General features: G+C 36.5%; 1 protein-coding gene and 1 long non-coding RNA gene across 28 annotated transcripts in view; both read right to left on the bottom strand.

Moving 5' to 3' along the window:
* The window catches only part of LOC141584333 (uncharacterized), a 39,961-nt gene extending 13,854 nt beyond the window's left edge, over positions 1-26,107 (bottom strand). The window contains exon 1 of the long non-coding RNA XR_012517336.1: positions 411-26,107. This is a non-coding gene — a long non-coding RNA (uncharacterized LOC141584333). The remainder of the gene's footprint in view (positions 1-410) is intronic.
* DST (dystonin) overlaps positions 1-26,109 on the bottom strand; it is a 498,104-nt gene that overhangs the window by 356,175 nt on the left and 115,820 nt on the right. The gene's annotated exons all lie outside the window — the stretch shown is intronic.

Below are 26,109 nucleotides of genomic sequence, written 5' to 3'. Positions count from 1 at the left end.
TTAGGCATTCAGAACACAAAGGTGACTTCATACAATTTGGGTATTTGATAACAAAATGATGAAAGATCATGGTCTCATGCCCTGACGCTGAAAAAAATTAAGTAATTTATTCTGCTTTTCTTTCTTCCTCCATTCTCCATGAGATTTTAGGGTTCTAGCAATAAATGTCTGTACAGAGCATCTCTGAGATTTGCTCAAAGGGGCAACTTGAAGGCAGAAAAAGAAATACCCTGAAGGGAGTACTCCCTCAATCTCATTAATATCACAATCTCTCCCCTAAAACTGCCTGCTGACTTAATTCCAATTTTATATCCCCCTTTAATGAAGTCAGTTCAGTAATAGGAGGTAAATCTAAAGTCACAGGGCTTAATAAGCTGACCAAAATTTAAGAACCTTGGCAAACTGCTTACCTGGTATTTTTTTTTTTAAGCTTCCTGTAAAGGCAAACTAATGCAAAAAGAAGTTCACTACTCTTTGAGAATAGTGAGACTTGTTTATAGCCCCTTTAATATATCCTGTTTTGCACACAGAATAGGCTTCATCCACTTCATGCAGATTCAGCCAATAAAGAGATTTAGCAGAGCACCCAAAGCTGTCGCATGTGTAAGCACACTTATCTTTGTCCCTACTGTATTATCATAGGCCTATGGTTCAATTGCATAGCAACAGCACTCTTTTGTAATTGCTCTGGTTGTTCATTATAAGCATGCTGGCAGATTATTAAGAAGCCTTATCTATAAAATAAACAACACCAAAGGAATCCCCTATCATGTGCAGGACTGAGGTGACGGTAGTTAGCAGGAGACACTCAACAAGCCTCAGAGTTTGCAGTCTGGTTACTGTTTCCCTTAATTTTAAATTTCCTATGTTCACAAATATATTCTAAGTACAAGGAGACAGCTATTTTAAATAGGCTGATTTTTATTTTTATATTTTGCTTTTTCTATGCTCTTCAGAATCTTCCTACCATATATCAAATACAGCTTGGTAGCAATAATGTTCATATTTAATTTTAAAATTCTCTCCTACTAAGGATCTTTGTAGTCCCTGCTAGATTATAATTTCACAAGGTTCTAAAAACCAAGTACAAATGCAGCCTTTGTGAGACCCTGGTCAGAGAACTCACCTACCAAGGAATGCCCAGACTCCTGAACCATGGAAATAGTGAGATAATAAAAAGGTGTAGTTTTAAGCCATTTAAAACACACACACACACACACACACACACACACTCTCTCTCTCTCTCTCTCTCTCTCTCTCTCTCTCTCTCTCACTTAATTTTTTTTTAATGTGGGGAAGAAAGGACTAAAAACAATTATAAAAAAATTAACAAGGACCATTACTTTTCATACTGGCATCCCCCTTTCTAATGATAGCCTTTCTTCAGATAACCTTACTGATCTAATATTGTAATTTTCTTAAATGAGTAAAAATAGAAAGTTCCATTAATAAAAGCAACTTCATGACTTAAATCAACTAAAAAAATAATATAGCCTTTCCAAAGGAATCTAAGGGCCATATGACTTTATTTTACTTTTCAGATGAAGAAGACAAAAAGATGTTGTTTATATATGCAGGTTGGATGTTGGGAAAGCAATTTATGAAAATAAGACTTCTGACGGGGTACTTGTGATGGGAAAAAAATGTTTTGTTTTGTTTCAATAGCCTTAGCATTTTATTACAAAACTCTGTGGCAAAATGTCAAGTCCTATTTCCTTTGAGTATTCCCTCCCTTTTTATTCACAACAGTATAATTAGCCAAACTTGTCATACTTCATTTTTGATGAAATAATACTTTTATGTGTTAAAGGAAACCATGATGAGTTTTCTAAAGGTTGCAGACACCATCTCTGGTCTCCATTATGATAAACTAATACAGGAAAAGTTGTGCTACCTGGTATTTTACCTTAAAGTTCTAAAATTTTCTGTGGCAAGCGGAATAACAGTTTCCCAAAGATGTTCATATTCTAATCTTAGAACCTATGAATACGCTACCCTACGTGGCAAATGGGACCCTGCAAATACGATTAAGTTAAGGATCCTGAGATGGGGGGACTATCCTGGATTATCCAGGTGGACTCAATGTAATCACAAGGGTTACCAACAGAGGGAAGTGGGAAATCAGAGTGACAGAAGATGGAACAATGAAGCAGTGGTGGAAGTGACATGGCCATGAGCCAAGGAATGAAACCCGTCTGAAAAGGCAAGGAAATGAATATCCCCGTACAACTTCCAGAAAGAACACAATTTTGCTGATAACTGTAAGGTCTATTTTGAACTAATGACCTCCAGAACTGTAAGATAATACACGTGTTTTTTCAGCTACTAAGTTTGTGATTATTTGTTATACCAACAATAGGAAAGTAATATAATTTCCTTCTGGGGAAAAATGCCAATTTTTTTAAAAAACAAGGGCCACTGCTATCATGAAGGGAAAGAAAGCAGGGAGAAACTGAGGTTCAGAAGGAAAGGTTTCTGTCTCCTGGAGGCTCAGCAAAGGAAACATGAGTATACATAACATGGGTAAGGCACCGCGTTTGTATCTTTTATAATAGATTGATCTGTGATGGCATGAGATGTCACAAGACAGACCAAATGGGGCAACAATCATCAACCATTCAAATAGAAGACACCCCTTTTACTCTACCTCATGCTCCATCCCTCATAGCTCCAATGATTTGAAGAGTGTCATCCATCTCCCAAATGGACTAAACATAATATATAATAATTGAGTTTCCTTTTTAATTAGTACAAGACATAATATGCTGATCGACATAAAACTCAGAGTAAGTAACATAACTTCAGACAAAAACAGAACTTAATATTCTGGTCAACTTTATTTGAGATGTTTCCGGAAAACAGAAAAGTGTTCTGACCCCAAAGGTTTCAAAGTACTCTGATATGCAACCAATGTCTTCAAGCAATATGATTCCTTTCAGTGGACTGCATATTTTCCATAGGAACTGGTTCCCTATCACTCCCGCCAAGTGCTTTTTCCAAACTGCTGAATAAGAAAGCTTTTACTTTGATGAATAATACATGTATACATTTATCACTGGGTCTGACCCGGGGTCATCATTCCATTAATGTTTGTCCGTTTTTCCCACCTTCACCCTCACTGACTTTTCCATCTTCGGAAAAAAATACTACAGCAAGATCCTGCTTATCTATACCAAGGATGACAAGTCTAGTAATTCAACTAAAACACGTCTTTCCAACCAATTCAGAAATTTCTAATTCCTAATCTCCAAAATGCAACTGTCAGCAACAGAAATATTCTTTTTAATACATTTTATTATGTCTCAAAATAATTCACAACATCCATCAGAAGTATATTTGAGCTCTCACATGGCTAAAACATCTACCAAAGAGGAGAAAGAGATGGCGAACTGGGAAAAGCCACAAACGAAAAATATTAGTCTCTAAATTCTGGGTACAGGGTGCATTGTTCCTCAACAAGGTTTGTCGATAAAACAGCTCAATGCATTAAAACATCACTACTTGTAGTTTAAAGGTTCTAGAAATTATGCAGAAATTTTTCATAATTTCAGGAGCTCTCTTAAGTTTAAGAATATCCATTTTACTTAGTGAAATTATACACAATGGTGTACACTAAGAAAAAAGTAATTTAGTAGGCCTCTTTATCCTTGTTTGAACTTGGGGGGTTTTAATAACAAAATATCTCTATGTAATCAGAAACACTTTCTTTAAAAATTCAATTATTTAAAAGTAACATTAGAAAACAGCTTAGTATAGAGCCGGGCACGGTGGCTCAAGCCTGTAATCCCAGCACTTTGGGAGGCCGAGGCGGGTGGATTACAAGGTCAAGAGATCGAGACCATCTTGGTCAACAAGGTGAAAGCCCGTCTCTACTAAAAATACAAAAAATTAGCTGGGAATGGTGGTGCGTGCCTGTAATCCCAGCTACTCAGGAGGCTGAGACAGGAGAATTGCCTGAACCTAGGAGGCGGAGGTTGCGGTGAGCCGAAATCACGCCATTGCACTCCAGCCTGGGTAACAAGAGTGAAACTCCCGTCTCAAAAAAAAAAAAAGAAAGAAAAAAAGAAAACAGCTTAGTATAAGCAAAAGGATAAAAAACTTACATATGCTTCATTAAAATGTCTAAAAAATTAACAGGTACTAAAAGTCATTTATAGAGCCCTGCTATACGTCAGGCACTCTGCAAGGGTTGGGTTAATATTGCAATGAACAAAATAGACACTGTCCTTGCCTTCAATGTTTACTGGCCATTGTTAGTTCTTCTCTTATGAACTGCCTATTGAAGTCTCTGCTCTGTTTTTCTACTGAAGAGAGAATAGCTTTTCTTGTTGATTTATATAAGCATTCATATATTAAGGATAGTAACATTTTGTCATAAATAAAATTCAAATAAAATCCAAACAATTATTGAAGCAAGTCATAAAATAATTCTGAAGCATGAGTAATTTACTTAAAATTTATCATAGCTACTACTGCCTCACATTCAAGAATATCTGTAACCTCATCAGGCAGAATGGCAAGGTGGTTAAGACCACAGGCTCTAGAAACAGATGGCCTGGTTTAGAAACCAAGCTCTGCCACTTTCAAACTGTAACCTCAGACAAGTTATTTAACCACTATGTGATTCAATCTTAGCAAGTGCAAAATGAGGATACTTAGGTACCTACTCCAAGTCATTACTTTGAGGATGACATAATTCACAGAAAACACTTACACTATGATTGGCCAGCACTATACATGCTCTGTTAAGTGTTACCTGTTTTCAGTAGTATGCCAGAGCAAACTCAGAACAACTGAAGAGTGTATTGTTGACTTTTCAGAACTGTGTTAGCCAATTGTTAAACAAAGCCATCATTAAAAATTAAATTACATAAGCCTTCAATTAAATAAATTATACCAACAACAAAGATAATAAATATTCAAAACTCATCACTTACTAATTTCTTTACTATATTTACGATTATCTTTGCTTGAGTTTATTTACATCTAGTGCATCTATACAGTGGAAATACTATAGGATGTAGATATGCTATTGCATATCTCTTCCCAACTCTGCACTCAGTGACATCGACTTGGTTGTTTGAAATCAGCCATAAATTATTCACACCAGAAAATGAACAAATGATATAAATCAAGACTTTTGCTCCTGGATAGCTGGTTGCCAAATACTTACCAGTACATTATTGCCTCTTATTATAGTAGTTATTACAACAAATTATCTGTAATTTATTTTACTTTTAGTTTCTTTTTCACAGTAAAAAAAAAAGTGAGGGGAGGTTTCAAATCTAAATGTCAGTTATCTTTACTTTCTTCCTATGTGGTAGTGTGTATACAAACTTGACTGCTAAGCTGAGGTTCCCTTTCAAAATATGTCCCTAAAGGACCATATACTTTTGTGTGTAATTACACCACACAGTGACCTTGCCTTTTCCCAACTGCCAAGGCCCAACAGATTCAGCATTCTTTTAAAATAACAAGGCAAATCTGCCGTGGTTCAATATGGAGGCCACCTTAAGGAGATAAAAGCTAAGTGCCAAACTGTCATCAAATACAGTCCACACATCTTTTAAAATTGTTTTGACCTTCTGACATTACTTAGCAACTCAAGTCAATATCAAACAAGCCCACAATCCCTCTAGCTGAAACACAAATATTAACTTTCAAAATAATGGTCAAGTACTCCAATTGCTCATTGCATGCCTTCTGTTGGGCTAGTGCAATACATGGCATAAATAATGTGTTCAGAGGGCTAAACACTTTGATTCATATAAAATGTGTGGCAATGTTTACACAGCACAGAATGAAGCTTGCAAGGAAGCAAGCTGGCTAGGCCTCAAGACTCAACCTACATGTTCAGTATCAGGAGGTAGAAGTATAGTTTATATGTCTGGGGGCTTAGAGTACAAGGACTTTCTCTGGGCAGCATGATTAAGTGGAAAAAGCGTTAAACCAGAAACGAGACTACCTGGGCTCCAGCTCCAACTCTGGTACTAACTAGTTCTATAAACTGAATTATCTCTTAGCCTAATTCTTCTCAGAAATAAAATGCAGGAGCTAAATTATACGATCTTGGCATTATGATTCTGCCCTACTATTATTCAGAATAAATGTACTGTTACTACAAAAAGAATCTTTCCTCTGACTGTCCTATGATAACAATGTTACTAAACTGCCCAAATTTAAATATCACATAAATAAACATTCACAATAGTAAGAAAATATAGAAATCTGACCTATCATGACTTAATTCTCCTGCTACACACCAACTTTAATACTTTTAGGGTTAGCCTAACACAAAGGCAAATACATGAACTGAGACCATACTTTATTCCCTGCTGTATCATCATCAAGCTCAGTTCAGAACTTCCATCAAAGTCTTCCATCAAAGATTTTCATCAAAGTCTTTAATATACAATTTATCTACATGTTTATATTAAGAGAGATGTAGATAGAGAATATATTAAAGACTTTGCAGATTGTAAGTCCACAACATTTCTATAGCCTATCTAATTCTAAAGAAAACTGAGGGAGAATTTATGTATGTATGAGTCTCATCTGAAGAGAAAAGGAGGAAAATCTACCTCTGGGCATGATACTGACAGAGACAGGATTTATTCTCCACCGTAAATAACTAAATATACAGACACAAATTTATGAAATCACAGTTTTGGGGCATCAATCAATAGGCAGCACAGGGGAATGTCATATCTGAGAAAAGAGAAACAGACAAGGTGAGCTTACTGCCTGGAGAGCTTCCAGGATACAGTACAGGAAGGGCAAACCAGGGAGGACATAGGACCCAAGGGGAGGCAGCAGTTCTCCCTCAGGTGAAGAGACAGTTCATCTGAGGAGGTCAAGACAACTAGAATTTGCAGAGCCAAAAGAGACTGCACAAAAGCAAATCCCAGAGATCTGCAAGGGGTTCCATTCTTATCTGAGTGCTCTGTAACTATGTGTGAGGAAACTATATGAAGCCAAGTGAAGAACCATCAGAAAGGAGTAGGCAGAATCAAGAGAGTATTGCCTCTGCAGTAAAAAGTAAGTTTTTAGCAGCGAAAATTTCCCAGATCCTCAAATAAATCATTGAAATGGGAGACTAGGTAACATTAAACTTCCTGTTACCTGAAGGTGCTATATATGTGCTGACCCTAGCAGTATACGTCTAGGCCTTTTATATTTACGTGTTCCAGAACTATATAAAGCTACTTTTAAGATGCTACACTATAGCCAAAAGAACTCTGGCTTAAAAAAAAAAAAAAAAAAAAAAAAAGCTGCACTATCACTTATTTTATTATTATTATTATTATAAGGAGCCTCCCTCTGTCGCCAAGGCCAAACTGCAGTGACACAATCTCAGCTCACTGCAACCTATGCGTCCCAAGTTCAAGCAATTCTCCTGCCTCAGTCTCCCGAGTAGCTAGGACTACAGGTGCCCACCACCACGCATGGCTAATTTTTTTTGTATTTTTAGTAGAGACAGGGTTTTGCCATGTTGGCCAGACTAGTCTCCAACTCCTGGCCTCAAGTGATCCATCTGCCTCGACCTCCCAAAGTGCTGGGATTGCAAGTGGTACACCTACAGTACCTCTAAAGTAAAAAAGAACACTGGGACAACACTATTCTCTACGTTCCCAACAAATGTCTAAGTAAGTCTGTCCATGAATTTTGCCACTGTTGTCTGAAGGCACACTCCTATTCCGAGCTTCGCCTTAGTATTTTTGCTCCACATGTCCCAATACTATGTTACTTCTATCTAAATTGAATCTTACCTTCTCCCTAGAATTTCTTTTGTCTTTCCCTATGGCAACAGATCATTTTGCCTATCTTCCTGCATAAAGACATTATGTAACATGAAGTAAGGTAATTTGTATACTTCTTGAAAATTACAAAACTTGGCTGGGCGCGGTGGCTGACGCCTGTAATCCAATCACTTTGGAGGCCAAGGCAGGTGGATCACCTAAGGTCGGGAGTTCAAGACCAGCCTGACTAACATGGTGAAACCCCATCTTTTAAAAAAAAAGAAAGAAAGAAAATTAAATTACAAAACTTAGTTCAATCTTCATCTGCTTGGCAGTTTTTAAATTGCTGTGAGAAAATTAGTTAAGGCAGTGTACTTGACTGAAAGTACTATCTAGAGTTAGCTTAGTTAAAAAAACTGAATTCAGAAAAATCTTAAAGCCTGAAACCCTCAGCAGAAATTCATTCATGCAACCTTTTTAAAAAAATAATTATTGAGTATTTAAAATATGTCAAGCACCATTATAAGCAGCAGATGTATTAAAAAGACTGATAAAAAATATTTTATGTAGTAGTTTTCCAACTTGCTTTTGTAAACATCAAAAGTATTCCATTTTCTGCTATTTGATAATACTATTAACAAATATGAAACTTGCTTTTCTCTAATCTCCGTACTATTTCTATATCATCTCTTAGTATCAGGTATTTCCTTACAACTGTGGGATTAATTTCTATCACAATTTGAAGAAAAAGAAGTTGTACTATAACAGGACTCTACTAAAATTTATTTATGCCTAGTGTTAGAGAATTAAAACTATGAAATGAGATAATGGGTACAGAACACACTGGTCTCACCAGGTAAAGGGTTTAAGAAAGATGCTCTTAGAGTATTTCATTTGTACTGCGTACACAAAAGCTTAACTGTCCCATGATCACCTTGCTGGCTTTCCCCAACAGAATGAGATCTCCTAAAGGAAAGCAAGATCACCTTTTTACCTCTTGTACATGTCATGGGCACTCAATAACGTTTTATATAATTTATTACATAAATGAATGAAAAAAGTAAAGTTAGATAAGAAACAAAACAAACGGATTCTCTGGCTTAGGATCACACTTCTTAGGGACCAATATTACACGTCTTATTCAAGGCAGTGTCTTCTCGTCCCACTGTACTATGCCTAGGGAGACAGCCTGCAAGTGTATGATCAAATCAGATCCTGAAAATAATAGCTAGGGCCATAATGGACCACCTCAGCCATAAATGACCACAGAAACACTAAGTCTCTAAATTGTTTATGAAAGTACCAGATGGTCTATTAAATGAATGTCACTTAATACCCACAATATTGCTTACAAACTGTATCTGTCAGAATCACATGGATGAAGCTTTTCTCAAAAACTGGCAATATTTTATATGTATGAAAATATTTAATAATTTTATCATCTTAAACTTTCTACTTTATTTGTGGTGGTATTTATATTTATTATAGAAGTAAAAAATATGTTTTAAAATGTCAGATTCAGAGATGAAAAGAAAACCTGTTCTTGGGAGCTATTCACTCTTAATGATTTGGTTTCTCTATTTTTATAGCTCTCTGTTTGCATATAATTTTTTTTCTTTTTTATAAGAATGCCAAACACATAATCATCTGCCTTTTAATTCTCCTTTAAAATATATGCTAGAGATATCATAAGTCAATACTTAGAGATTTAACTCGTATTACTTATTAGTTGCTTAACATTTGCGTATCAAAATTTATTCAACTGTCCCCTATTCCTGGTCATTCAGGATGTTTCCAGTATTTTGCTGTTGTAAACAATGTCACAATAAACATCTACGCACTAAAGTTCTACCTGCAGGAAAGATTATGAAATACTGATGAGTCAAGGAGTAGATGTGCCTTCAGCAATGTCCTTTCTCCAAAGACACACTCTCAAAAGCAGCGCAGGAGAGTACTGTTTCCCCGTGTTCTTGCCAGTGCTGGATGTTGTAATAAATGCTTTTAGAAGATTGTAACAGGAAAAGTAGTTTCTAACTTAAAAAAAAATTATTCCTAGTTTTTAAAAATCCTTTAAATCTCCTTTTCAATTTGCCCACGGTCAAAAATTTATCTCCAATTAGCCAGTGGCCTGTGCTATAGAAATGCATTTGTCAGTTCCAAACAACCAACTTATAATACATGTTCTCTTAAAAATGCTGTTTAAGTGAAGGGTAGATCATCCAGGCTAATGTACATCTACATTTTTAATCTAAAAAATGGTAAAACAGCAACAATATTATCAATGTAAAATATATATTGACATTTTGTAGCCAATCTAAAATAAAAATTGAATATAGAATGTTGGAGCTATGAAAAGTATATTTAATAATATAAACAGTAGGCATGTTTATATTAGAAACACAGTTTCCAAATCACATCCTTCGCAACAAGGTATTTGCCTGCTGTTAGCGGACAGCCAGAAGAAACAGAACTGAGCAGGGGAGGAAGAGTTGGGGGAGTGTAAAATGTAGGTGTGAAGACCCAAACGATGAGAAACGGAGTTGGGCTACCACTCATCTAAAAGCTTCTATCTCCCAAACTCTCAGAAACAGCATGAGATACGTTCCGCTTCCCTTTTTCACTACCCCTTTCCTTCTTTGCACCATCCTTCACACCCAAACACATATGCAGAGACCTACCATATGCCCATTTGGGGTGAGAGCAAATCAAACCTTTCATACCTTCCACTGATGCATCTACTCTCTAGCTGTGTTAGAACTGATGCACGTAGCATCACGTTCTCCTGATCCAGAGCAGGAATGAACAGAAGGGAAGAGAAGGATCCAGATCCAGCAGATTCTCAAAATGCAGGCTTTGGGGAAGGGAGATGGCTGGGGTTGTTAGTGGTGTAGATCAGTCTGCCCGGAGCCTGGACCTTATGGTTAAGTAGGAAATGGTCAGGTAACACACTAATTCAAGCACTGCAGCCAAATTTTCACTCAACTCTTCTTTTTTTTCCCCAAGATCCGGGCATGGGGTCTGGCCTCAGGGGCAGCAGGTCATGCAACAGTGGTGACAACAAGACTTCTTCCTTCTCCATCTTCTCAATGTCCCGGGGGGCAGGGACGCCTGCAGGGCCATATGCCGTAGGGCCGCTGTGGAGATGTGGCCCGACTCCCAACCAGACCCCATTCAACCCTTCAAGGTGGGAAATATTTTTTAGTTCCATGTTGTAATCCCAATTTATATTAGTCTGAATCTATTTCTTAAAGCCCCAGAACACTGATAGCCTGCGTGCAATTTACCATCACCATCATAATGCAAGGCCCTAAAATACAGAAACATCAAAAGTAACACTGACACCTCAGCAGTCCTCTTACTGAATGTGAAGAATAACACTGACATCACTACTCCTGTCTTCGCTATTGTTTCACTTTTTCCACTCACTTCTAGATTCTTGCCCTTACTTCTCATTGACTTGCATATAGACAGTGAACACACCCCTTCTATACACCAGTGAGAAACAAAGGAGACTCGGCAAAGTGAAGAACTAACAATCAGGAGACCTCAGTTTAGAGCTTGCTTTTTCCTTTACTGACCCTTCGTTTCTGGACTTTCGTTTTCTCAACGATAAAATGAAATGACTGAGAATCAACACACTCGATGCTGACATCTTTTCCCTACAGGCAATGGTAATTCTGGAAGGCTGGGCAGGTAGGAGAGCAGAATCAGCGTTAAAAACCACCACCCAAGGGTAGTTCTATAGTCCTGTGCCCTATAGTATCCTATAGTTCTGTTAGTGGGGAGGAGGGGGAGGATAGAATAAGAGAAAGGAAAACAAATCGAAACAGCTTCACTAATCCCCCAGAATGAAGCCACTTCAAAGCTGAAGACCACAATCCCTAGTCTTGAGGCTGTAGCTCCCCCAAGACTCAGAGCACTGGTTTAAAAATCTTGGAGAAAGAAATGGCCAACCAGAAACAGTTTGTTCAAGTTCACTGCTAAAGTGGAACTAAAAGTGCTAGGAAAAAATCTTCCATTAACTGGAGATGGAAAAAGGAGCCTTGGAGGGTACAACATTTAGGCCTTTCCTGAAAACTGCATGTATATGGTGATCATTTAGCCAAACACAAAAGAAACACTGACCTAGGCATGCAAGAACAACACACAGTGATAAAATATGTAACAACTTTGAAATTCCCCAAAAGAGGCCATTTGCACACACTCAAAGTTTACATATCATTAATGCATGTAAGGAGAGTTAAAAAACTTTTACAGTGTGAGTTTCCTCCAAAGTTTGACTTCAATGTTACAGTTATATCAATGCCCCATAGTCCTTGATTGAATACCATTAATAAATAACACAGTCTTGAAGCCTAGTACAAGCAATGTAATACAAATGCAAAAAATGACCGCAAACCGTATCAAAATGCTGGAAGGCATTTTAAAAGGGTTTTTAAATTGAATCAATAATAGTTTCTACAAAAAATTAAAACCATTAATACGGTGAAAATGGTGTTCATTTCCAAAATAAAAAATGAGATGTATGCCATAAACAATAAATAAAAAGTATGTTAGAAAATGATGTCGAGAGTAACCAAACAGATTATATCAGTATAAAGTGATACATTCATAACTCAACAAAAAAATATAAAAGACAACTATTTTTTTTTTTAGGTTTAGCACCCCATGGACCTAACATAGTTGCTGGCACATAAGAACACTCAAGAAATAAATAAATAATGAAGTAATTAATTAAGGAGATATAACAGGATGATAAAGAACCCTGGCAATCGTTCATTTTCATCTATAAGCCATCCAAGACTAGCTAGTTAGCATGAGACAGAAATGAAAATCGGATCTCCTGAGAATTAGTAATTGCTTCCTTTATTGTTGCATTTCTAGAATTCAGAGTGATTAGAATTTCTTAATTGGATACATAAGAATCTATTCAATCATGAATTGTGCACTATCTTATAAATATTTAACTGCTAATTGGCTTATATAATCCATATGACTTCTTTCTTATCCTGAAAAACTGTGTTTCTGAAGCTTGGAACTAGATGTAAAAATACCAGTGTAATGCTATTAACCAAAAACTATCAGGATACAAAATTGCTTAAATGTTTTCTAAGATTATTTACCGCACATAGTAGAATGCATGTATTGTCATTCAAATGGTTTGAAATAATATTTTGTGGCATTAGAAAATGCTGTGATATATTAAGTGAACCAGCAGGGTATAGAACTATACATACACAGTGGTCCCAATTTTTAAATGTCATATATTATGGAGAAAAAATAAGTGGAAAAAAACAAACGTCATAAAATTAATATATATAGATAACAGAACTACAGAGTTTTACTCATTTCGTCTACTTTTTTCCACTTCTTTATTTTCCAAAACTGTTCACAAGTATGTGACAGAAGCTTTCTTTCCACGTTTCCCCCAAGTACTGACACGGCTCCTCCTTTGTCACTGAGTACTACAGAAATTACAACATCTTTAGTCAATGGGATAGTTTTTCTGTCTAAATGTATAACCCTCTAATTTTAAGAGCTGCTTCAATTAACAAAAACAAGAGATAATAATGGGGTTTTTCCCTCAAGAAACTAAATCCTCTACAGTCAGAAATAGAACTTTTCACCGAATTTATGGACAGGATAGCCCAAAACCACATTAAACAAAAGGTAAGCCTTATTTCTTCCTAAATATGGGCTGTAATTCCAGAACAATAGCAATATTCAATTGCTATTTACTTAAACAGAGACTATTTACCTCTCACCACATATATTACCTATGGTCCATATTATTAATAACTTTGACTGCATATAAGGATGGGCCACAATTAGCTACAGTAGAGTGTTCTCTAGACTGGCTATCAGAAGACCAGAATTCTAGTCCCAGTCCACCACCTATCAATGCAACTACAGAAGCCTGATTTCCTTGCCTATAAAATCAGGGCACTGGCACACTTATGTTGCTTGTCTCAGAGAACTGTTATAAGAATCAAATTGTATCATATATGTAAAAAAAAAAAAAGTATAAAGTGCTAAAATTATGATCATCAATGTAATTGAGAGTTTCCTGCACCATATTAAGAGTGTCACATCCGGCCAGGTGCGGTGGCCCATGCCTGTAATCCCAGCACTTTGGGAGGCCAAGGCACGCAGATCACGAGGTCAAGAGATCAAGACCATCCTGGCCAACATGGTGGAACCCCGTCTCTACTAAAAATACAAAAATTAGCTGGACATAGTCATCTGTGCCTGTATTCCCAGCTGCTCAAGAGACTGAGGCAGGGGAATCACTTGAACCTGGGAGGTGGAAGTTGCAGTGACCTAAGATTGTGCTACTGCACTCCAGCCTGGCAACAAAGCAAGACTCCGTCTAAAAAAGCATGTCACATCCAATCTTTACATTTGCCGAGCCATACCCAAAACTTATTTCTCACTACCAAACCCTCAGGTTCTGTAGTATCTGTAAGATACAGCAGGGTTCTTTAAAATGGAGAATAAAATCTTCAACTCAACACTGATTACCTATAAGCAAAATCTGTCTTGTTTATATTAAAGTACTAATTAAATTATTGTGATAATACTTTTCCTACAATACAAAAGGTGAAATACAAGGTCAGATTGTCTAAATGACATGGTGGCCCCAAGAGAAAGCTCTGTCTACAGTATCCACCCACACATAGTACAAAGCCTCTCCCCTCCCCAAGCTCCCACTTTAATTCTGCCTTCCTTCAAATGCCAATCCTGCTTGTGAAAACCCTGGATGATCGGATCACTCCTCTTTTGTAGCACTCACATATAATGAGTGGAGCTGGTCCACTTTCTTCACCAAATTGTGCTCTCTGAGAAGCTACGAACCTGTGTTCCTCTTCCTCCTGTACGCCCCGATTCCTTAGCATATTTTAACATATAGGATCAATAAGTATTTGGAATTAAACCACGTTCCAAACTTGTGAAGATCTGCTTCTCCCGGTCCGAAACACTTCATCTCTTCCCAGCATTTCTAGGGAAAGACCGAGTACAAAATGTGATAGGGATGAGGGAGTAGAGAATATATTAGATGGTAATCTGTTCACTTGATGCATATGACCAATTAATTTCTGACTAGAAATATAAGAAAGGTTGAGAACAACACTGCTTGAATGCTTTCAAAAAATGCTAATTATGAAAGTTTTTCATTCCATTTACAGTATTTTACTTCTACTGAAGCACAAATCTAAATTTATATAGTTTTTTAAAAGGGATAGATATTATATTTCTTTTTCCACAAGAAAACTAAAGCATACTTGCATCTTGCTTTCTGTGGTTTAGAATCCTTCAATCCTGCTTCAGACCTTCCAAAAAGGTTCAAAGAAAAAGTAAAGACTATACATTGGCTGAGGCAGGCAAATCACGAGGTCATGTGCTCAAGACCAGCCTGGCCAAGATGGTGAAACCCCACCTCTACTAAAAAAAAAAAACAAAAAAAATAGCCGGCCATGGTTGTGTGCACCTGTAATCCCAGCTACTCAGGAGGCTGAGGCAGAAGAACAGTCTAAATCCAGGAGGTAGAGGTTGTAGTGAGCCAAGATCACAGCACTGCACCCCAGCCTGGGTGACAGAGCATGACTCCATCTTAAAAAAAAAAAAAAAGACTATACATTATCTATAGTAACTAAATTGTTATAGCTTCTGAGACTGCTTGAAGGACACTGATACAGTTTGGCCAAATCTCATCTTGAATTTCCATGTGCTGTAGGGGGAACCCCGTGGGAGGTAATTGAATCACGGGGTCAAGTCTTTCCCATGCTGTTCTCATGATAGTAAGTAAGTCTCACAAGATCTGATGGTTTTAAAAAGAGGAGTTCCCCTGCACAAGCTCTCTCTCTTTCTCTGTTGCCATCATGTAAGATGTGACTTGCTCCTCCTGGCCTTCCACCATGATTGTGAGGCTTCCCCAGCCACGTGGAACTGTGAGTCCAATTAAACCTCTTTATTTTGTAAATTGCCCGGTCTCAAGTATGTCTTTATTAGCAGTGTGAAAATGGACTAATACAGACATTTTCAACTAATACTGCAAAAAAACTGCCTCTATAGCATAAAATATTGCTTCAGGAGGTATAAAATTCTTATTATACGAAAAATCAAACTCTTAATTTGAATCACTCTGCTTTTTATCTACTATTTTCAACATTCTTTTCTTTTTTTTTTTTTTTTTTTTGTAGTCAGAGTTTTACTCTTACTGTCTAGGCTGGAGCACAATGGCACAATCTCAGCTCAATGCAACCTCTGCCTCCCAGGTTCAAGTGAATCTCCTGCCTCAGCCTTCCGAGCAGCAGGGATTACAGGCACCCATTACCACATCCAGCTAATCTTTGTTTCCGTTTTTGTTTAGTTTTGTTTTTTGAGACAGAGTTTCGCTCTCGTTGCTCAAGCTGGAGTACAATGACACAATCTATGCTTACTGCAACCTCCAGCTCCCAGGTTCAAGCAATTCTCCTGCGTCAGCCTCCCAAAGTGCTAGAATTATAGGTGTGAGCCACCGTGCCCAGCCCAATTTTTGTATTTTTAGTAGAGATGGGGTTTCACCATGTTGGCCAAGCTGATCTCGAACTCCTGATCTCATGTGATCAACCTACCTTGTCCTCCCTAAGTGTTGGGATTACAGGCGTGAGCCACCATGTCTGGCCTTATTTTCAACAATCCCTAGTTTCTGTTACACAAGTAAGGTTATCACAAGACCACAAGATAAACAACCAAGTACTCCTTTAATCACTCTTTTTTCTAGCAAAAGCAGTCAATGGTGTTCCAAAATTCTAAACACTTAGGAACTGTAACTTTTCTAAAATACACTAACAGAAAAAAAAAAACCAAATGATCATGATCTAACTCAACTCATATTTTTAAAATCACATATAATCATTTACATGAAAACACTACCTTACCTCTAAGAGGAAACAGTGTGAAAATGTGTGATTGTGGATACTGTATACACACAGCACTACATCCAGGCCTTAATCAAATTACCATAACAAAACTTTCTTAAAAATGAACACAAACTAACTTTCTACCCAACTCCACTTCTGATTACATTTCTAAAGAAGTAATTCAATATCCTAAGAGTTTCTAACTTTCACATGTTTTACAGGACACGGACTACCAATTTCAGTCTACCCTTAAAATAGAACAGTTCAACTAATTTTAGACTCAAGTATTATTAAGCATCCTAGCTGCCAACCAACTGGATACCTGAATTGCCGCTGCAGCAGCATAATAGATACACCAAAGCAAACTGTCAGATTGCTGAACTCAGAGTCACCACATACAACTCTATAAAGCAAGTACAATAAATAGCGTACTTAGCTAAAACAAAGTAGTACTTACAAATGCTATGAACATATGAAAGAAAATAATCAGGTCCTTATTTATTTAAACAATGCCTATAATATGCAGTGGGGCTCAAAGACGTCCAAAGGAGGTCATGGTATAAAAAGGTTACTGATCATTTGCAAAACGTATCTGACAAAGTACTAGTATCCAAAATATAACAAAAAAACTCCAAAAACTCAACAATAAAACACACACACACACAATTTAAAAGTAGGCAAAAGGGCAAAAGGGCCAGACATGATGGCTCACTCCTGTAAATCTCAGCACTTGAGAAAGCCAAGGCAGGCGGATCACTACAGCCCAGTAATTCATGACCAGCCTGGGCAATATACCAAGACTGTGTCTTTATATAACATAAAAATATTACCCCAACATGGTGGTACATGCCTGTACCCCCAGATACTTGGGAGGATGAGGCAGGAGGATCTGCTGAGACAGGGGTTCATGCTTACAGTGAGTTACGATTTTATTACTGCATCCAGTCTGGGCAACAAAGTAAAACCCTGTCTCAAAACAAAAAAAATTTTAGAAGTGGGCAAAAGATCTAAACAGACGTTTCACCAAAGGAAATACACAGATGAGAAGCATATAAAAAGATACTCACCATCAAATGTCATTTAGGGAATTGCAAATTAAAACAATAATGAAATACCACCACGCAACTACCTGAATGGCTAAAATACAAAACAGTGACAATATCAAATGCTGACAGGATGTGGAGCAACAGGAACTCTCACTCATTGTTGGTGGAAGTAAAAAACAGTACACCCACTTTGGAAGAAAAGTTAGCAGTTTCTCACAAAGCTAAACATACCATATGATCCAGCAATCATACTCCTTTACACACATGACTTGAAAACATGTCCATACAAAAATGTGCACCCAGCTGTTTAGAGCAGTAGTATTCATAACTGTCAACACTTAGGAGTAACCAAGATGTCCTTCAGCAGGTGAATGGATAAGTAAACTTTGGTTCTTCCAGACAATGAACTAATACTTAGCAATCAAAAAAGATGAGCTATCAAGCCATGAAGACGTGGAAGAACCTTAAATGCATAGTGCTGAATGAAAGAAGCTAGTGAGAAAAGTCTATATACTGCAGGATTCCAACTATATGACACTCTATAAAAACATAAAATATAGAGAGAGCAAAAAGATCAGTGGTTGTCAGGAGCTCTGGAGCTGCATAGGAACAAATAGGTCAAACACAGAGGATTTGGGAGCAGTAAAACTCTTCCGTATGATACTATAACAATAGACACATGATATTATACATTTGTCAAAACCCACAGAACTGTACAACAAAGGAAACCCCAATGTAAACTATTAATCTTGTAATCAACTATGTAACTGATGAATCAATATACCAATACATCAATTACAACAAATGTACCACATCAAGTGTAAATAGGAGGTCCATTTACCAGATGTAAATGGGAAAAACTATGGGAGAAGAAGAAGGAGTATATGGGAACTATGTTGTGCTGCTCAATTTTACTGTAAACCTATAACTACTCTTAAAAAATAATGTGTGCATTTTTTAAAAAGCCTACTGGTGGAGGAAGAGCCACAGTACTTGACTTCTTAGGTCCACCTAATGCATTGACTACCTACATAATCTCTACTGCTCAGAATATTCCATATGCCCTATTTTATCCCACCTTTATTAACCCAGTGTCTACCTCACTACAAGTAGTAGTATTTCACGCCAAAACAAATCATTACACTGGCATGGCCAGCATGGAGAACCATAACACTGAATACAGGGGCACATTTTTAATTCACTAGAACAATAAAACGTTTGTATAATATCTTTAATACCAGGATTCACTGGGAAATATTTTCACCCACCAGAGTAAAATCAAGACTTTGTCAACTCTCTTTGACAATTCTTTCCAGGAAACATTTCAGGCATGTATGAAAGAGGCCATATTCATCGGTGACATTTACAAAAACAGTTCTTTTCAAAATCTTCTCAACCCAAATACACAATGGAAATGCTCATACTAAAATTTTATTTTCTTTTTATAACTATCTAGTCATTAGAATTTATAATACAACTAAGACACAACAGTTTGACTTCCAAAATCTATTCATACTTGAACAATAGTATCTATAAATCTATAAACTATTAACTTTAATTTCATGCATTCATTTAATGTATCTCACAAAGTTGTAGTAGTAATCAAAATCAGAATCTTAATAAATATATTTTTAGTAACTATTTCTATGACATCTCCCAGTCAATATAATGACACTCAAAACATACAGTTTAGGACAAATATACATTTATGTTCAAATGCCATTTCTACCACTTATAGCTATGTGATTCTTTAAACTTACATATATATACATATGTATATTTCACATACAATACCCAGAACCATGCCAGGCATATGCGTAGATCGACATATAAATGGTAGTTACTGTTTTGCAATTTGAAATTAAATTGTAAGGCTTAATGCTCAAATTGCAGGATAGCTGAGAACTTAAATGAACATAAAACCACTGAAATTTTTATACACCAAACCAAACTAACTCTACATATTTGCTGAACTTTATGCAGAAAATAAACAATGACTAATTAAGATGATTTCTAAAATAAAAACAAATTTTAAAAAACTATTGAAATATGGTTAGGCACAGTGGCTCACACCTGTAACCCCAGCACTTTGAGAGGCCGAGGCAGGTGAATCACCTGAGGTCAGGAATTCAAGACCAGACTGACCAACAAGGTGAGACCCCCATCTCTACTAAAAATACAAAAATTAGCTGGGTGTGGCGGCAGGCGCCTGTAGTCCCAGCTACTCAGGAGGCTGAGACAGAAGAATTGCTTGAATCCAGGAGGTGTAGGTTGCAGGGAGCCAAGATTGTACCACTGTACTCCAGCCTGGGTGATGGAATGAGACTCTGTCTCAAAAAAAAAAAAAAAAAAAAAAAAAAAAAAGGCAAGTTTATCATCATGTATATTTATCTTTTAAAAGGATATAAATTCAATCATTTTATTTGCTTAGGGAAAACAGGTCCACTGCTTTAAGATGCTACTAATCATGCTCAGAGGATTCACAACAAGCAGACTGATAAGGTGTTACTTAGAGAGCTCTACATTAAAGAGAGCATTCCAGTTTTCTAGGGCATACTATTTGCTGTATTTCCAAGGTCACGCAAAATAGCTTTCATTCCTTTTAACTCCCAAGAACAATTTAATAGTGATTAATAATAAAATGTTTTAAAAACACCTTTTCTAATAAATACATGCGATAGATTTTTTTTAACTTACAAAGGAAACACCTCAAGCTTTTTGGACGTAACCTCAACAACAAAAGTTGCTGCACCCACCTCCTGTCCCCATATGCAGAACCAACTGCAGCCATCCTGACAATTCCTAAAATTCTCTAGACTCAACCTTCCATTCCAACCACTATAATTTTACAGTACCCATTTAACCTGTCTCCCTGCCTGAGTATTCCCTTCTAACTCAGTCTTCCAAACCACTGCCAGAATGCTCTCTCTAAAATATATCTAACTTCCTGCTAGGGATCATAAAGGGTCACTCTTACTGCCTAAAGAATAATGCCCAAACTCAGTCCTGGGTATGGCACTCAAGACTGTGTTCAATTTGGTACAGCATAACTCTCCATCATTCATCCATCTTCCTACAAATTCTATCCAATCCTTTCCCTGAAACCTACAGTGCATTTCAGCCAACAATCAAAATGATTTTGGTGATTATGTCAATGAAATGGAAAAGTCATGTTAGTGTCTACTCTTGGAGTTTTCCTCCCTGGTACTTTTCACCTTCTCACAGGGTGAAATTCCATTTGACCCTAAATACGAAGCTTTCCCCAACACTCAAACTAAGCAGAATTATTTGCTTCCTCTTTTGGGAGAGATGAGGTAGGTCAGAAAACAAAAGCTAACAAAATTGCATTAAAGGACAAGCAAAGGAAAAAAAAAAAAGAAGAAAAAGGGTCATATCTGATCACTTACAGAAACAATGGCATACGGCAGCAAAAAATTGCCTGAAATTCCTCCTTGGAAGTAAGTAGAATGTAATCCCTAACATATTAAGAGCTAAGAAATGGACAAGGAAGTCTTTCCTGTTTTTGTCTTCAAAGCCATTATAGAGAGAAGACTTCCATGAAACAGAAGCATCTGTGTTTAATTAATATGAAATAACAAACATTCTAAACTACAAATCATCTTCTCTTCCCAATTAGTGTACCAGGTCACATGATTTGGGTACATTCTTGTGTACTTTTACACTCAGTTGTGGAACTAAAACAGAAATGAACATGACGGCCTAGATATTTCATCTTATTGTCACTTCTACAGCTTCAGATATTTTCATAATCTCCAATTGCATGAAGATGATTTGGTCAAATATTCTAGCTCCCCACAAAGCCAGGATCCTGAAACACATATGACCCAAAGGCAGAAATACAAGCAATTCTTTGTCAGACTACAAGATAGAAGTACGAAAATAAATTGTTCTCACCACCTGTACTTACACTGATTACCTAAAACTGTTACTGAGCCAGAAATTAAGCATCTCCAAATTGTTCAAATACAACAGAAAAAAAAATTAAAAGTTTTAAAAAGCATAAGCCTTCTTTTTAAAGACTCTGGCTAAATAAATGTTGAGATAACTCTCTAAGTCAGAACAAAATAAACTGAAAAATCAGTAGAAGTTTAAAATTAAATTCACTAACAATATCTTATAATTTCCCATATTCCTGAACTGATATATGCTTCTTATTGTGTGAGGCAATAAACACAATTTAATCCTAATTATTTGGTGAAAATTACTTTTCAAACCCACGTTGTAACATAAAACATTCAACTGCATCGTTTTGAAAATACTCAGAAACCTCCTGGAGCTCTCAGATAGTCTTCAAACTTCAGTGCAGCCAAATATATTGTGTGATGATTGTTAATATGTATCCAAATTTTACATTTCCAATTTTAACTTGGACTCTTTGCCCTCCATGTGCCAGACGCTGCTGGTTGCAAAACCAGCTGCAAGTCCTTCCGTATTCTTTACAAACAAAACTTCAATTTTGTTCAGGGAACTAAAAAAAGCCAGCTTAAAAATTTATATTTCCTAGGCTACCTGTAGATAGAGATGGCCCCTGGAACAGCTGTCCCCTGGAATGGAGACACAAGGGCTGGAGGAGGAGCAGTCATCTTGTGATCACAAAATGACCACAAGATACCCTATAAATAGCTGCACAGAAATAGAGGAATCTGAGTGTCTATTGGCAAATGGAGGTACCCTACAACCTAGTTCTGCCTACTCAGTAACTCTCAGTACCTGAGAAAAAGAAAACATCTATTTGGCTAAGCATGATCACTTGTTTTCTATTACAAACAGTCACGCATAATCTTAACTAACACTCAGCAAATTCAGCCTGTTTCACTTTGAAAAGAAAACAAAAATCCCAGACTTAACACTATTATGACTAGCTATAATATAACATTATCATGATGCAGCACAGCTAAAGTTCATATATTATATAACTGTTAACCTATGAATACAGCATGAGCAGAAAAATGTGAAATCAAGTTTTTGCAGAATCCTAGAAGCCAAATTGAAAACCACTGAGCTAGACCATTACATGCTGCAGAGAAATTCCCTGAAACCTGCATACTCCAATTTTCAACTCAACTGAGTATCAGAGCTGATTTACAGAGTAAAATGACAGAATTTTTACTAATCATCTATCAATAAAGGCAATAAACCCGAACTGAAAATGAAAATTATGGTAGTCTTAGTTCCTTTTGTCACCATGCACATAAGCAGATTTTATAGCCCTAGTGAGAGAAGAAGCTAAAGCAATTTAAAAAAAAATAAATAAATAAATAAACCAGAGAAAACTTTGCCTTTGCCTAAACAGCGTGATATTATAGATAAGTAACCAAAACACCCATTCAGCTTTCATAAAGAAAATGATAAATGGAAAAATGGAACACTTTCATTGCCATCAGATCAATAGAAAAATAACCATTTTGGTGGACCAAAATAATGTAACATTTTAAAACTACATCTATGAGGTATAGAATAAAATGTATTGAGTTCACATTATCTCATTTTCTCACTTAACATCACGCTACAAAGTATCAATGTGTTGGGAAAACAAAATCTTCCAATGATACATTAACAGCAGAATTTCATAAGATGAGAGCTAATTAATCATTTATGATAACAGCATATGGGTTAGTCTCCTTACACTTAAGAAGAAAAATAAGATACTACTGTATCTTTTAAGCTAACCTACTAAGAATGTTTTGTATTACACAGTGGATAATTTACCAGAGATACAAAAGAGAGCCACTCTGACATAGACAATTTCTAGCATAAACAATAATAAAGAATTATGTTTTATTCAAAAATAAATGCCTTTATTCAGCTGAAGTTTGGTATCGGCTGCAGAAATACGATGTGTTTTTTTCTTTAATCAGATGGTCCTGAATATTCTATGAATAAATTCTACAAGTGACAGGACTAGAATATGAATCAGAACACTGCACCCTTCTTTGTGGCAAATAGCTCTTTCTGTGTTATTCTAATTCAGCAAACAGTTGCCTATTTTTGCCCAGAAGTAAAGGACCAAAGCAAGACACAAGAATAGACTGACTACGCCATAAATAATTAGCGCTCACTCTCCACTATTCTTGTTTTTCTACAGGGAGTCTGATTTGAAGTCCTCCTAAGGCAGTCTGAAGACTAGGCCTAACAAAACTTTTGACTTCTAAACCTAATGCTCATAATTCCTAACATTATAGATTATGATAATTCTGCATTTCTGACAACAGGCAGATTTTGAATTGGTTCCAGCTGACTCCAGCACTTACACTTCTCAACAGCTGAGGCATATGATAACTTGGCAACCTGATAATATTCTAGATGAATGCAAATTCATTCTGTAACCAAGGAACTCGGTCAGAAATAAAAATCAAAATAACCTCTCTTAAGTTTAAATGAGAACATAAAATGTTTTGAACAATGCATGATTTCAGAAAGTGAGCAACTGTACTCTGAACGTTTAGTGAACTGACACTCCCTATTCAAGCCTACAATTCTTTTCTGATTAGGTCAGTCCCCACAGCAAGTCATCAGGATAATAAGCACTGTAGTGAAGTCATCGTATTGGATACTGATGGGAAATCATAACTGGCTTCAAAACACATCAGAAGACAATGAGTTTTCCAGGTCTCCAGTTTTTCATGGAATACACTGCCCAATACTTCTACTTTCCTTTCCACAACTAAATGAAACATAAAACAACTATAAAGCCAAGTACAAATTGATGAACTAAGCATTTTAAAACCACAAGTAAAATGAGGAAAATTCCCATCACTTTTTCAGTGACATCTGAACAACATGTTTGAAGATGTATATGTTTAAGGGCAATACTGATTGTTGTATACTGGCCTTCACATCTTTAATTCTCTTTTATTTCCAAAGACAAAGACAAGCTCTTAAACAATACGTTTCTTTAAGACAAGTAAAATCAGCACTTACATGTTCAGTCACCTGAAATCACCCACATGTCACTTAGGTAAAACATCATGTGACAAAAATTCATTCAGCTATAATTTTTTCAAAAGTATAAAACGTACATACTTTAGAACTTTCCGATTTTTTTTTGTTTCTGACTTTATAGAGCACAGATGTATTTCCTCAATAAGGTTTGTTAGTTTATATTACAATGTTTCTCCTTTTTAAAATTCTGAAGACAACTAATTACAAACCTTATTTTAAAATGGAGAGATGGAAGTAAACATGAGTCTATTACCCACACACACACAAATGCCACAAATGTGCTTTGGCCTAAAATATCACTGCACTCACTCAGTGGCAGTATTATACACAATAAGAGTCTTAGCACAAAGGAATTCCCATTGTACTGTTTACAAAATTCTACATAGATTACAAGAATTTCAGTTATAAAACATATTCTACAAAGAAAGAAAACAATTGTGAATGGATTTGAGCTTTCTGGGGATTTGGAATTTTATTGCTTAGTTCAGTATTTTATATTTCTACTTTTCATTAATAGAAAACTACATGCATTGTTCACCATATAATACCACTGAATGTACAGACATTGAGTTACTAAACTCAAAGCAATATTGAAAGGATACAAAACCATTTGAATCCAACCTATGAAATGAGCCACTATTCACCATAAATATGTTAAACCTCTGTAAGCTGCCCTTGAGTGCGGAGTGTTCCAGGAGCCACAATAAGGAGATGATATATACACATTTAAAAATACATTTCCAGAGACAAAAAGACTCTTGTAAAATTGACAGCTGCAAGTTCTATTTAGTCATTATATTTAATTATAAAGTCAAAGTAAACATTATACTAAAACATAAATACCAGGTTGGCATAGAATTTCCTGAACATAAAGGATGGGCAGTAAAAAAAAATCTCAAAGTATATTCTTTACATTTAAATTTACAAAGAATTCACTAACTAAAGTCTTTTATCTATCATACTATAAAATAATTTTTACAATACATCAGAATAAGTATATAGACACAAACTTTTTCGAATAAGATCATTTTAAGAAAAATTATCTAGTGATGCTTAATCTTTTTTACAGAGCTAACCAATGCCCTAGGCAAGCAGGAGCAGCAATGCCTTAGTAATCCCATAAAGAATTAATCGGCATCCACCCTCCCAGGAAGAATTATGATTATGCGTACTGCTTAAGAGCTTTTACAAGAGAGAGAAAATGCAATGTGCTTCTTGGAAACCAAACCCCCTTCCCCTCTCTCTACTGCTCATCTAAGGGCGTCTCCAGACTGCCGCCCACCCCACCATCCACCCTGGCTAGCGGTACTAAATCCCATGCAGAAAGACCTGGTCCATTCCCAAGACTGGTCCAGACACCTGTTTACTCATGCCCAAGCAGTGGTGGCTCTGGTTAAAGAAAAGTAGCGGTTGCCTCTCTGATCCGCGCCAAGCTCCCCAGCCCCAGGGCAGGGACCG

Source organism: Saimiri boliviensis, chromosome 4, assembly GCF_048565385.1.
Source record: "Saimiri boliviensis isolate mSaiBol1 chromosome 4, mSaiBol1.pri, whole genome shotgun sequence".
Taxonomy (NCBI): Eukaryota; Metazoa; Chordata; class Mammalia; order Primates; family Cebidae; genus Saimiri; species Saimiri boliviensis.
Note: the sequence above shows the minus strand (reverse complement) of the source record. Positions and strands in the feature narration are given on the sequence as shown.